Genomic DNA, 12,830 nt, shown 5'->3' on the forward strand with positions numbered 1-12,830 from the left:
TTAGGTGTCACTTTCCAATATACTTGCAGAGAAACTTTGTCCTTTTTCTCTCTGCCCATGGCACAGGGGTTGGAATCTCATGATCTGCAAGGAAGGTCACTTCTGAGCCAAACCATTCTATGAAAATGCTTCTGATCCCAAAATAGAGCATCGGCCTTTGTCATGTTCTTCAGTGTAAAAAAAACTGCAAATAAAAATAAGAAATTTAAATTATTATTTTTAAAGGGAAAAAACCATGTACTCATGTAAATTGTCTACCTTTCCTCCTAGATATCATGTGGCAACAGTAATATTGTTTTTCAAGTTGAGTTACTGAGCAGCAAAACTTGAGGGGAAATGTATGTAATTTACTTGTAAAAATAGGAACTGTTCTCAGGGAAGCCTGAAGTTTCAGTTTCATTCTGTTGCAAGCTCTGCATTTTGATATCTTGAGGCTGAAATGTCTTCGGAAGGGGTGAAGTTATGCTTGTGGGTGGGTGACTTGGAGCTCATCTCTCCCAGTCTGTGGACTGACAGACCTGATAATATTTTTCATAACCATTATTTGCTGCATCCTGCCCCTACAGTGCTTCTGTGGCTGATGAAAAGATTGTGATTTCTCTGTAAATGTTGCCTTGCTACCAAAGGGTAAGAATCTAGCAATATGAAGCATTGAAAATGACATCCGCTAGAAGGTATCCTCTAGTCAACCAGCAAATCTATCAATATTAAACACTAGAACCCATAAGACATAAGTTTTTTTAACTGTAAACCAAATTCCTGTGGTTGAAGGAACTGACAAATGCAGGAGAAGTTTCTGACCATCTTTTTTGCCCTTATTTTAGGATTTGTGGGAGGCATTTTTTGATGTAAAATGCCAATTTGTACACACCCCCTCACCCAAAAAAAAAGTCTGTAAAACGTTTGTCATGCAAAAGTAAGTGAAAAATCTGGCCCAAATTTCTCCCAAATTTGTCATCAAAATAACTGTGTGGATTATTAAGAAGCATTCAACGCATGTATGGCAGGACTAGGAGGAAGCATGCAGTCTCCAAATCCATCTGGGTTTCTCAGTCAGTGGTCTGTAATATAACAGAAGGCACCTACAAAACTAGTGGAAAAACAAAGCAGAGGGAGAGAAAATATTATATTCCCGTAAAATCACAGAAAATTAAACAAAAATATTACACTTTAAGGAATTTGTACAAAGGTATTTGTGGATACAGGGAATCTGTGGATAGCTTCTTACTCTCCCACGAATTTTTGTTCACACCTAATTGTTACTATTCATTAATGTGGAAATTACTCTGGTAAACAGTCAAGTGCCACCCCTGTGGGTGACTTCTTTCCATTTCCACCGTGGATTTCAGTCTCTCTGACACTTTAGGAGAGTTGATAGTAGCTGACCAGTTGCCCAAATTAAACCTGTGCTCCTAATGCTGCTCACAATGTCATTTGTGTCACCACTGTGGCTCTCTGCAGCAAAGGCCACGCTGTGACTGATGGTTTGTTGGCCCAAGCTCTGGTGCCACACTGCTTGAAAATTAGAAACCAGAATTTATTACTGGAAGTTCTTTAGTGGTGAGGGAGAGCTGGTGATTCATGTGCTCAGCTGTGGCAGCCAGGCAGGCCAGTGGAACCCACAGCCTGCACAGAGGCTGCTGCCAGCAACAGATCGTGCTTCCATCATCCCACTGGCTTCCTCTGCTTGGAAGTGAAAAAAGCTTCACTGGGGCTTGGGGCCAGTTTCTGCTCTGACTCCTTCAATTCCTCATGCGTTTGCCTCTGCTTCTCCTTTTGCAAGCGTTTTTGATTTTGATCTGTAATTTTACAAAAGCCTGGCTCTCCCCACGCTGTTTGTTTGATGTGATGCTGCCAGGCTTAGATGTAGAGCTGTTAGGATTTGTCTCAGTGCTTGACCTGCTGTAATGACAATGGGATCTCAGAGCACAAGATGTATTAATTTTCCTCTCCTTAATTTTACTCACAGTTTCTAATCCATCCTGATGTTTTACAGATTATTCCTGTGGATATGGCTCATCACACCTCCAATACAGATCCCATTTTGGTTCATGGGTCATCTCTTTAAAAATTTAGTAACACTTCGTCCATCCTTTTTCAAAAAGTAAGAAAGATCCTGTGAGCTCTAGGCCCTGTGTGTCTGATCTGATCACCATGAGTCGCATGTGTCCATCTGGTCCACAGAATCAGCAGCTTCACTGAGGATTTGGGACAGTCTGTCTCATTTGGCATAGTCCTGGCTGATCTTCTGAAGCTGTGGAAAAACACTTGTTAATGTATTATCCAGCTCCTGTGAGTGATAAAGTTTGGATATACTGAAGGTAGGCTGCAAAAGGTCACAGATGAGAAGTTCCCAAAATTAAAAAATATAATTTCATTTGTACTCATCCAGAACAAGTTGCACTCCATCCTTCCATAGTGTAAATTAATAGAACCTATGCCATAATGCATTTTGTGGGGGTTTTAAGGCTTGCAAACATTTGTTTAAGAATGTGAAGTTTTAATTAATGGTAACTTTTTTTATACAGGGTCTCTGAGACGTTATCTTGCCTTTTGTTCCTACTCAACCTTTGTATGAGAGACTAACGTTAGAAACTGATGAGCAAGTTTGCTGTGAAACTTTCCAAATTGTTTTGAATAGTTTGCCTGAGCCTGTTTTAGATGAGTATGCCCATGTAATTTTCCACATCCACTGCTACCCATATTTGTTTTCTATGCTTTAACAAAATTAGCAAGCAGTGATATGTTTGTGTTCTTATTTTTGTCTAAAAGAGAGGTTTAGTGTGAGTGTCTGAAATGGAGCAGATCCTCTCAACTTTCAGTGATACACTGTCCTACCTACCTACTTAAGAGAGACACTTCTTAAGATCTGATTCTTTTCTGGGTAAGAACATTGTAGGCTTAATGCAGTTCTCCCACGTACATCAACCAAATGGAGGTGGCATGTGAATTAATTAAAAATAAGTCTTGTTCTATATTTTATTTTTAATCCTGTATTTTATCTTCAGTTCATATCCATTGTAAAGTTCTCATCTTTTTGTCAGTCCCAGTGAGAGGATTATTAGAGATGTTATCTTGTTAAACAGCATATGTTTTGGTTTTTTTTAAATTTTATGGGGCTGTAAACCTATGTAAATATCATACTTTTATGGCTACTTTAACATAGTAAAATGCTTGATTAAGAATAAAACAGTCATGTAATGAAAAAAATGAAATACTCCACATCCCTCAGCATTTTGAATGCTATTTCTGTGGTATTCATTTAAAAATTTTAGCTTGATTAAAACCTTTACTCCATGTTGATTTATACTCTGCACCCTTTCCCTCCCTCCCATCCCTGCACTCCAGCCTGTCAACACAAGGCAGCTGCAGTTTAACCTAGGTATTATTCCTGCTGTGTTCCTCTGTGCAGTGTCAGGGGTGTCCTTCATAGCCTTTCTTTGGCACTCTTCTGTAATCCTCCCTTATTGCTGTTGCCAAGGCATTACAAGTTTTGTTCTATATTTTGCATGATTCTCCATTTCAAAATTGATGAACTATACCCACATGTCATAAGTCATGAATGTGTTACTTCAGTTTTTCTGTCTCTCTCTGTTTCCCTGAGGTACACACCTTTCTTAATGTACTCTCTAATGGAAGGCTTTTGGGGTATAATTTGAAGCATCTCTTCCTTATTCTGCTCAATATTTTGGACATGCAAAAGGGAATAAAAAAAGCCTGTGTTGTCAGTGCTCCTTTCTCTGCAGTGTTGTCCCTGTTATTTTTGTACTGAACTTTATATCTATTTGTGATAGCTGGGTTTATATTTGGTAAGGCTTCAGCTGCGTTGTGTTGTTGTGACTGTGGATTTTGCTGTGATGAAGTGAAGCTCCCACAATGAAATCTGCACTATTTGGCTTGCAATGATTTTATTACCAGGTTTCTCCAGAAAGGAAAATATTGTCTCTTTATGCCAAGAATGACTATTTTTAGATTTAGTTGTTTGCAGGGGGATTTTAGAGGATGTTCTTGTGGAATTGGGTGAAAAATGGGTATGAATCACCTTCAGAGGGGAAAGTTGAGGTCCAGATGCTCCCCCACTGAACCTGGTCAGAAAAGCAAATACTTTCTGCATCTGTTCACTTATCCAGGTAGGAAGATTTGTGATTTAAAAAAAAATATTTCAAAGCTAACTACCTGGCAGAGACATATAACTGTGTCAAAATTTACTAAATTAGGTATTTTAAGTCTATCTTATCAATCTGGTTTTGAGTCATGAGATTTGTATTAAATAGGAATTGATGCACAGATGATTCTTTTTACAGAAGTTATGCTTAAAATAGATTTGAGTGGGTTTCCATTTTTTTACTGAGTATGATTTCTTCCTCTCTCCCTCCTCCTTTCCACCCTGTTCCACAAAAGTAAGCCCATGGGACAACCTACATTCAAGATTCTTCTTTTTGTTTTATTATATAAAAAGATAAAAGTGATAAAATACCTATGGGAATGCCAAATAACTCTGCTATGACATTATTTTACAAGACAACTTGTCAAATTTAAACTCAGGTAAGCTGCCATAGGTAAACTTTAATGTCTTCAACCAAAGAATGGTGTTCTCTGTCACCTCCACTGGGTGAAGACTCTACTCTTCAGTGGTGTCATGAGGCAGAGTTCTCTTCATCACAGAATGATGTTTAGCTTCCATAGCTAATTTTTTTTTTAACTGCAGTGTTTGCCTTGGTCCCTGTACAAGAATAAAGGGAGTAATAAGTCCTGGCTGCCAGAAGCATCTCAGTCCTTCATTGCCTTCATCATGTTTTGAAAGTTTCTTCAGAAGATTATTTCCAAAGGGTTCATTCCTTTCCAAAGTTTAATTTTTGTGGGGTTTTTGATCTTGGCATAAATGTTTGATTCCTTTCCTCTGCTTTCCATTCTATGGTTTTTTGCAACTGTTCAGTTGAATATCTGAAAGTTAAGCTTTCTTTGCCTTGAACTGAGAGTCCCATGCACCTGGGCACTCTGGAAAATGTTCATAACTTCCTGTCACTCCTCATCAAAGTAACCAGGAAGAACAGTCATTATTTTCCTACTAAGGTGCTCCAAGGGTGATCATTTACTGCTTATAAATTTCTTGGAGGGTAAAAATCCTCCACCTTGTATTGATCCTTCTATTTTAAAGGTCTAAGATATAAAAGAATAGTGTGCCATGAATGAATAGATAACGTTATCTCTGTGACTTTTTCAAAAGAAGTAAATATCCCCTTAAGGAAAATGACTCCTTTGAGTGCTAGTGCACTGCTGAGTGGTACTAAAACAGCTTTTTGGGTTTAGATAAGTGTCACAAGTGTTGCCATTTATGAGGGGGAACAAATAGGGAAGTGTGTTGGGAGTAAACACTGGCAGATGCCTTTTCCACCAGGTCTGGTATGGTGAGAAGATGTGCAAAAAGAACAGAAGATGTGCAAAAAGATCCTCACTGTGCTCAGGGCTGCACCCACATAAATCATTTGCGTATTGCCTCCGCTTGAGCTGAGAAAGCACACAGGTCTAGGAACCCTGTGCTGATCCTAAAAATCTTGGCAGAAAATCTTTTCCTTTGCTTCAAAAATAGAGATTTTTTTTTTTGTGTGTTTCAAGGTGCATCAGAACAGTAAAGATTTAGATTATTGCCAGTGAATGAGGGAAATGCCCTCCAAAAGGTGAATGATTGTCTCAGGGTGGCTGGGGCACAACCATCTTGACTCTTTTTAATTTTTCCTTTTTTTGTAAAGGAAGAATTTTTTATTATGATTTTTTTCACTGTTGAAAGCCTGCTTGTCCAAACATGAAAGTATTTTACCATTTTTGTGCTACAACTGCACTTACACTGACATCTGGGAAGTCTGCCCTCCTGCTGCTATTCCTTCAAGACCAGATAAAGGCAATATTTAGTGCAGCTTTTGTTGACTCATGGTTTCTTTCAAACTAAATTATGACTTTCATTGTATATATCTGAAAATAAAATAAGTGTTGTAAATGAAGCTTTGGTATTTTTAATATTAGTAGTTTGGTTAAATCATTGAAGCTATTCCTTTCAAGGCTTTAGTAATTATTAGCTGCATGCCACAAATCATCCAGCAGTTATTTTTCACCAGAATTTAAAATCTTAGAGATATCTCAAGGCCCACAAGGCAACGCTTAAGCACCTCTTCCTCCTGCTCCCTGCCTGATCACAGCAACAGCATCCAAGTCCCAGAACTGTTTTTGCAGCAATTTTCTCCAGTGTCTCCATTGTTGCAAAAGAAGATTCTGCAAATTTTCTAACTCCTTGACAGCACAAGACTCAAACGGCAGCAGAAACTGGGAACTTCAGCCTTGGAAATTTAATCTTTTTCATTGGTACTTTTATCTTTCATGTGGAGTCTAAATAAGAACCTATCTGTCTGTCTGTCTAAGGACCAAACATCTGAACTACTCAAAAGTTGCCATGTACCAAGTACTTTCTGTAGGATGTCCTATTAAATCCTATTAATCCTACCAAGCCCCTAGAAGCATCTTAATGATGCTGTTTTTCTTTCTCTAAATAACTTTTAAAGACTGACAGCTCTATCACAAGCTGTTGACTTCACTGTATCACAGGGCTGGTTTTTTCTACGTAAACCACATGATTTTTGAAGGCCCAAAACTTGGATGACAGAGAAAAGCCAGAAATGATCAGTCTCCACTTTATTCAGTGTACAAATATTGTAACATCTAAACTTTCTAAGTTTAACTTGAATTTGATTTATTATACAAAATTATGAAACAAATTTAGAGAAAATTAAGGACTTGGGGGTAACCTAATCCCAGGTCTATGTTTCTTTTTGATGTTAAGCTGGATAAAAGTACATAGTTGTTCCTAATCAGAAAATAAATAGCAGGATTTTAACTTCACTTTTTCAAGAAGATAAAAAGGCATGGCAATAATTGTTGTTTGCAATATATGGCTATAGGAAAACTATTAGTAGAAGTGGGCTGGTTTTTACTGGGTCAAGCACCAGTGCTAGCTAGAACAGTCTAAAAATGCCTTGAATGCTATTTCAGCATTAAAAAAAAACAAAACAAACTTTAAAAAATCCTGGGGAAATTAAAAATTTTGTATGCATCCCAATTTCAGTTTTAGGTCCCATCTTTCTTGGATCTTATGTTTTGCTGGCTCTATGAATAAGGGGTCTGCTCTCATAGACCAGCCTCACATTAGTACTTTAAACTATGATTCATTTCCCCTACTGACTTAATCAATTAACTAAATGTTATGGTCTGGCACAACCATGACACAAAATCTCTTTCCCATGTAACATTTCCATATTTTTTAACATACTATTTGCAGTTCCAGAGCCTTCCACTCATGTAATATCAGTCTTCACATCATGATATTCTGTTTCAGGCACTGCTATAAAAAAAAAGATTTGCAAAGACTCACTGAAAAAGTACAGCAACAAAGATATTTTAAGGAAAAATGTTGATCCACTAGAATGTCAGTGATTTGGAATTACTCTGGAAGGACTGCTCTCCTGCTACCAATATTAGCAATATTGTCTTACCCAGCTTCTCTGTACTGGTTTCACTTTCTGCCATTTTTTTGGAACAATGGTACTTCTCTGTGCTTCACTGAATTGTTACATACATTAATTTGTAATTTTGTTAACATTTACAGGATGTTGCAATTATAAGACATTCTATTAATTTTAGGAATTATGACTTTTATGATGAGTTTCCTACTCTTAATTAAGGGATTTGGTGCATGAGCAAATAATTCCAGCACAGACAGTGGTTTCTGTGATGGCAAGAGATTAAGCACTTGCACTTAGCATGCAAACAGGCTTTCAGAGGAATGTTTCCAGTGCTGACATTTGAGCTAACTAAATTACTGTTACTGCTCCATAGCACAGAGAGAAAACTTAATTTAGAAACTGAGTTCCTGTGACTCCAGGTGAGACAGTTTGTAATTCACTGGTCCTTGAACAAGGAAAATGATCCCACTGTGGTAAAGAATTTAGCTGGTTATATGTAGCTGAACGTTTGTAATTGTTTGTCTTACAGCCCTTGAGGTTGGAATGGGGCTGAGTTAGTGTTGCTGCTGTATTTAGTGATTTTGTTCAGCACTGGGGACAGCAGGACAATGTCTCTGCAGTGCACAGAACAGCTCAGGTAACAGCAGCAGTGCAGTCCCTGCCAACAGGCTCTGGGGGTGTGGCAAGGCAGGCATTGTAATACAGCAAGGGGTTTTAAAGCCATAATTTCAGGGCAGTTAGTAGATAAATGAGGTTACATTATCTATTTACTTATATGCACAAATAAATAAGGATCCATGCACCCTTCATGGCACTTAAACTGAAATCATGAATTAGCTCACCTAACACCCACTTGAATAACAGTGGTTGGGTGAGGAGAAAATAAACATTAACTTATTGCAACATTGTTATTATTACCTTAATTATGATTCTGCTCCTTAAAATGCAGGAGGTGTCTGTGAGGCTTCTACTGGAACAAAGGAAACGCCTCAGGAAAATTACAGACCAGTTGAGATGTGTGCTTGTGCCTAAATATGCCACTGGAGACGTGGAGCAGCTGATGTTGCTTCAGTTTCCAGATAAGTTGGATTTAGTTTAATCCTTGTATGAAGTTATGTATTGGCTTTTTCTCAAGACCACAATTACAGTGATGCTTACAGAAGGCACAGCAGCTAATCTCCTGGCCTCCTGCAGACAAAAAGCAATCTGCTTTCTATCCTGCTCCTTGATCATTCAGCAGCAGCTGGGAATCTGGTGCTCAGAGCCAAGGGCCACTGCTCAAGGGAAAGTGCATCATCCCCTCTCTGTTTCCTGTGTTGCTGCATTTGCCTTTTTGTGAAGCCTTCTAATGCCTCCTTCTACAGACCTCGAACAAAGAGATGTCATAAGCTGGAATCCTGCAGAATATTAAAGAGATTCCCATCATCTCCCTTGAGGGTGCTAGTGTTAAAACTTGAACCATCAGCTACAGGGAAGTGAGAGGAAATGTGCTAGCCATCGAGTTGTTCTCACTTTTAAGCAGCCTTCTCTTTAAGTTTGGAAAGGAAGGGGCTGATCTGTGGCACACAGAAGTGAATATAAACCATCAGCTGTTAGGTCTGACTCCCTGGATAACAGAAATACATTTTGCCACTCAAGTGGCTCTAATAATCAGCTCCATGGCACACACTGGATCAGGCTGCCATGGGCTAGATGAGATGCTCTCTTTCAATCTGCAGGGTGTTGACATTTCCATTCTAAAGTGAGAAGGAACTAAGACCTACATTTTTCATGAGAGAGAGTGAAAAAGCTCTGCTTTAAGAAGCTGTGTAGGGAATTTACAATCTCTAAACAAGCAGAGATCTGAAACTGGTTTCCTCTTTCCCCTATTAATTATTTTAATTGTGGAGTTTTGTTTTTGTTTTTTGCTTTGGTTTAGGTTTTTTTCCTCCCTTTTTATCCGTTGTTCTGTCTGCTGCCAGGGATGTCCTTATCCCAGCTTCATTAGAACTGGCATATGTCTGTGAAATGCATATTCTTATAAATTTGTTTTCAAGGTCCCTCTTTCTTTATTAAGTACCCAAACTGTTCCTCTCCTTTTTGCTTTACAAATACAAGCATAAAAAAAGTAGCTCCTGGCCAATTGCTGACAAGATAAATGTTGTTGTCTTTTTCTTAAAAAACTCAGTCATGAAGTTTCTTTCTTCTTTTGTCAAGATGATAGTCTTCATTTAATGGTGTTGCTACATGTCATCCATTTCATCAGTTAATTTTAAATGAGAGGAAGAGGGTTAGAGGGTGAATGAGTTAAAAGTAGAACTGCTGTGCCAAAAAGTGCCTGTTTTTCTCTCTTGTTTCTCCTGTTCCTCCCTAAGCACACCTCGTTTAGGACAGGAAAATGTCTGGTCCAGCTGTCATGGAAGTGTTATTTATAAGTACAATTTTGAAAATGAATATATTATGTTTTTTTTTTAGCTACTGTCAACAACTACCAGGACAACTTGTGCATCTGGCGTGGGAAGCCAATGCAAAAGTTAAATTTAAGACAAGATTTTCCTTTCTTGGTCTGCTGTCAGAGGTAACAACTGAATTTGGCCTTGATTTTATCTTACTTTCCACATTCACAGAGAACCAACTGTCTGGCTGGAACACAGGTGGAGAAAATAGATGGGGAAAAGCAAAGAAAAGAGCAGCAGCACTGTGAGTTCTGTTTGTGATATTGTCAATGAGAAGCACCATGCTCTGCTGTGGGGTTTCTCAGCTGACATTTCATTTCAAGCCAACTGAGAGGGTGGTTTGGTAGAAAATGGTTTTCTTGACTCTTGAGGTTCTTGAGACTTTGAACACTTTTATTTGCTTTGAAAGGGAAGTATGAGACTTTTCACATTAAAAGGGAAAAACCAAATAAAGAGTAGAGATGCAAATATATCTGAGTGACTGGGGCACCCAGAAGATGTAGAAATGTGTTTTACCATCTGTGACCACCTCTCAATATTTTAGCCAAATGTATTAGATGTTCTCTGTGGGAGAAAATAAAGTTAGTGTAGTAAATTTTTAAGTTGAGGTAACTGTTTAATTAGAAAAAATGTATTGTCTATACCTACAAAGTTTTTAGTTAATCTGGCAGAAACATTGACGACCTGTACATGGTGTTAATGGAGATATATACTTTTCTAGAGTAAATATGATTGGGATGGAATATGTGATCTTATTTTCAAAGAAGATTTTTCAGCTGAGAAAAGTGAGGAATGCTGGCCTTGGGGGTGGGTTGACCCCCTGAGGCTGGGAGCTCTGACATGGATCCTTTCCTTGGTGTACCAATGCTTGTGTATTGTCAGCACAGCTTTCAAGTGAGTGTGGGTGTGACAATGGCCCTCAGCTTGAGGCACCACCTTTTTTATCATAATAAATACATTTCAATTGCTAATAATGGGCCCAAGAGGGAGAGAGAGAAAATTTTATTAAATATATCTCATAACAGAAAGCTTTTCATCTGTTAGCAGGCAAGCAAATTACTGTCATCAGCGATGTGTGAGGAGATTGACAATGCACCACTTTGGAGAGGGAAAGGCAGGAACAGAGCCAAAATTAACATCACAGAGCAAAGTTGCTGTGTAGTCACGTCATGCCTCTTCTTTGACCCACAGATTTTCAAAAAGAGAATCATTACTTTTATGATGGATTTTTCTGACCTACAGTTCATACTAGAAAGGCACCTCATTAGATTATTAGCAGCATGTGCTCAAAGCATGGGGAAAATATTGTCAAAAGCACTTCACCTGACTGCCCTCCCCTTTGAAATACATCAGCAACTTAACTTCCATTCTAAAAGTAATTATCTGTTTATTTTAGCATTCTCAAATAATAACTATGACCAAGCAAAAGCTTTTTTATTAATTTCTCCCTCCTTTATACAGTGCTCATTTTTGGTAAAAATATTTTGCATCAGTAGATGCTTGATAAATCCTAAAGTAAGGTTTAATCTAAATTTGTTCCTGAACCCAGTAATAAAAGGCAGATAATATTTTGCCATGCTAATTTAAAATCGTGTTTGCCCAGAAAATTCTTTTGCTTTGCTGAAAGCTGGGAACATCCAGAGTTTAGTGGTTATTTCCTTCAACTTCTGTTGCTCCAGTTTGTTCAATCACCTGAACATGCACATGCTTCAAGACCCTGCTCCTGAAGTGGCCACACATGGCTTCTATGCCCAAGTGAGCAAACAAGTGAATTGAAACTTGTATCTTGATTACTTTAAAAAAAAAACCCAAATAAGTGCATGTTTTGAAACATAGAAAATAGATTTTTCATACCTTGGGTTGTAAAACTGATTTTTTTTTTTTTTTTTTTCACAAAAAAAGAGATACTGGAAAAAAACCCTCACTTTTTATACAACAAAGTGATTTTTTTGGACATAATGCCTAATTGAGATAAAATGTAAATGCCAACATTTCAGAAGAAAATGTCTTAAAGTAGTCAAGATGAAACTGTCAACCTGTGTTTTGACACTCTGCCATGACAACAGATATGATCCTATGAAACTTTTCTGTTGCATGCTTTCAGCCAACTCAAGGAAGCACCAAAATACATCTGGTTTCATTTCATAAATTTAGAAATATCCCTTTTTTTTTTCCTTACTTGCATAAGGAGTAATCAGAAGCTGCTTGTCAAACCAATCAGTGTGTGATTAGATTAGCTCTTACCACATATGTCTGAGCTTTTCCAATGACTTTGATTTCCTGAGGACACCTAGTAGTCACTGTAACCTTTGTCACTCAGCATTAGTTTTTGCTTACGTTTTAATCCCTGGCTCTCACTGTTGGATTCTCCCATCAGCAGTTGGTGTATTTGTTAGGTCGTGCCCCCATGCAAAGCTAATTCATTTCTTCATCTAGAAACATAGCCTTGTGAGTTAAAAATTCTGCAGCTTGATGATCAAGACTGCCTTCAACCCTGGGTTTAGCCTCGGGCAAAGCTGTTAACTGTTGAACTGCCTGTGCACAGTGACCTGTTGGCTTTGCTGCTGCTCCTGTGGCTTTGTGGCCCCCTGGTTATGGGCAGATACTCATGCTGTGTAAAGAACTGAGATAATCCATGCCCCAAGGAGATGGGGGCATGGAAATGAGAGTTATCAGGTGATTGTTGGCAGGTGGCAGAGAGGAATAAAGTGTCCCTGAAGCAGTGTAGAGAGTGGGTTCAGCGACTGAGGTCCCAGCCCCTCTCAGTTCTCTTTTAGCTTCACATTAAACATTTTACAATGGCTTTTAAAACAGTGATCTACTAAAGACAAGTTCACAAGCAGTGTCTATGCTAGCAGAAAAGTGTATGGATTTGGTCTCAGGT

General features: G+C 38.3%; 1 long non-coding RNA gene across 1 annotated transcript; it reads right to left on the reverse strand.

The window, feature by feature from the left end:
- Positions 1–2,186: 2,186 nt before the first annotated feature.
- On the reverse strand, positions 2,187–12,428 carry LOC135304506 (uncharacterized). Its single transcript, XR_010365889.1, has 2 exons — positions 12,284–12,428; positions 2,187–2,254 (listed from the first exon to the last, which is right to left on the reverse strand). It is a non-coding gene; the product is annotated as an uncharacterized LOC135304506 (long non-coding RNA).
- Between the last annotated feature and the right edge of the window lie 402 nt (positions 12,429–12,830).

This window comes from Passer domesticus, chromosome 7 (assembly GCF_036417665.1).
Source record: "Passer domesticus isolate bPasDom1 chromosome 7, bPasDom1.hap1, whole genome shotgun sequence".
In the NCBI taxonomy this organism is placed as follows: Eukaryota; Metazoa; Chordata; class Aves; order Passeriformes; family Passeridae; genus Passer; species Passer domesticus.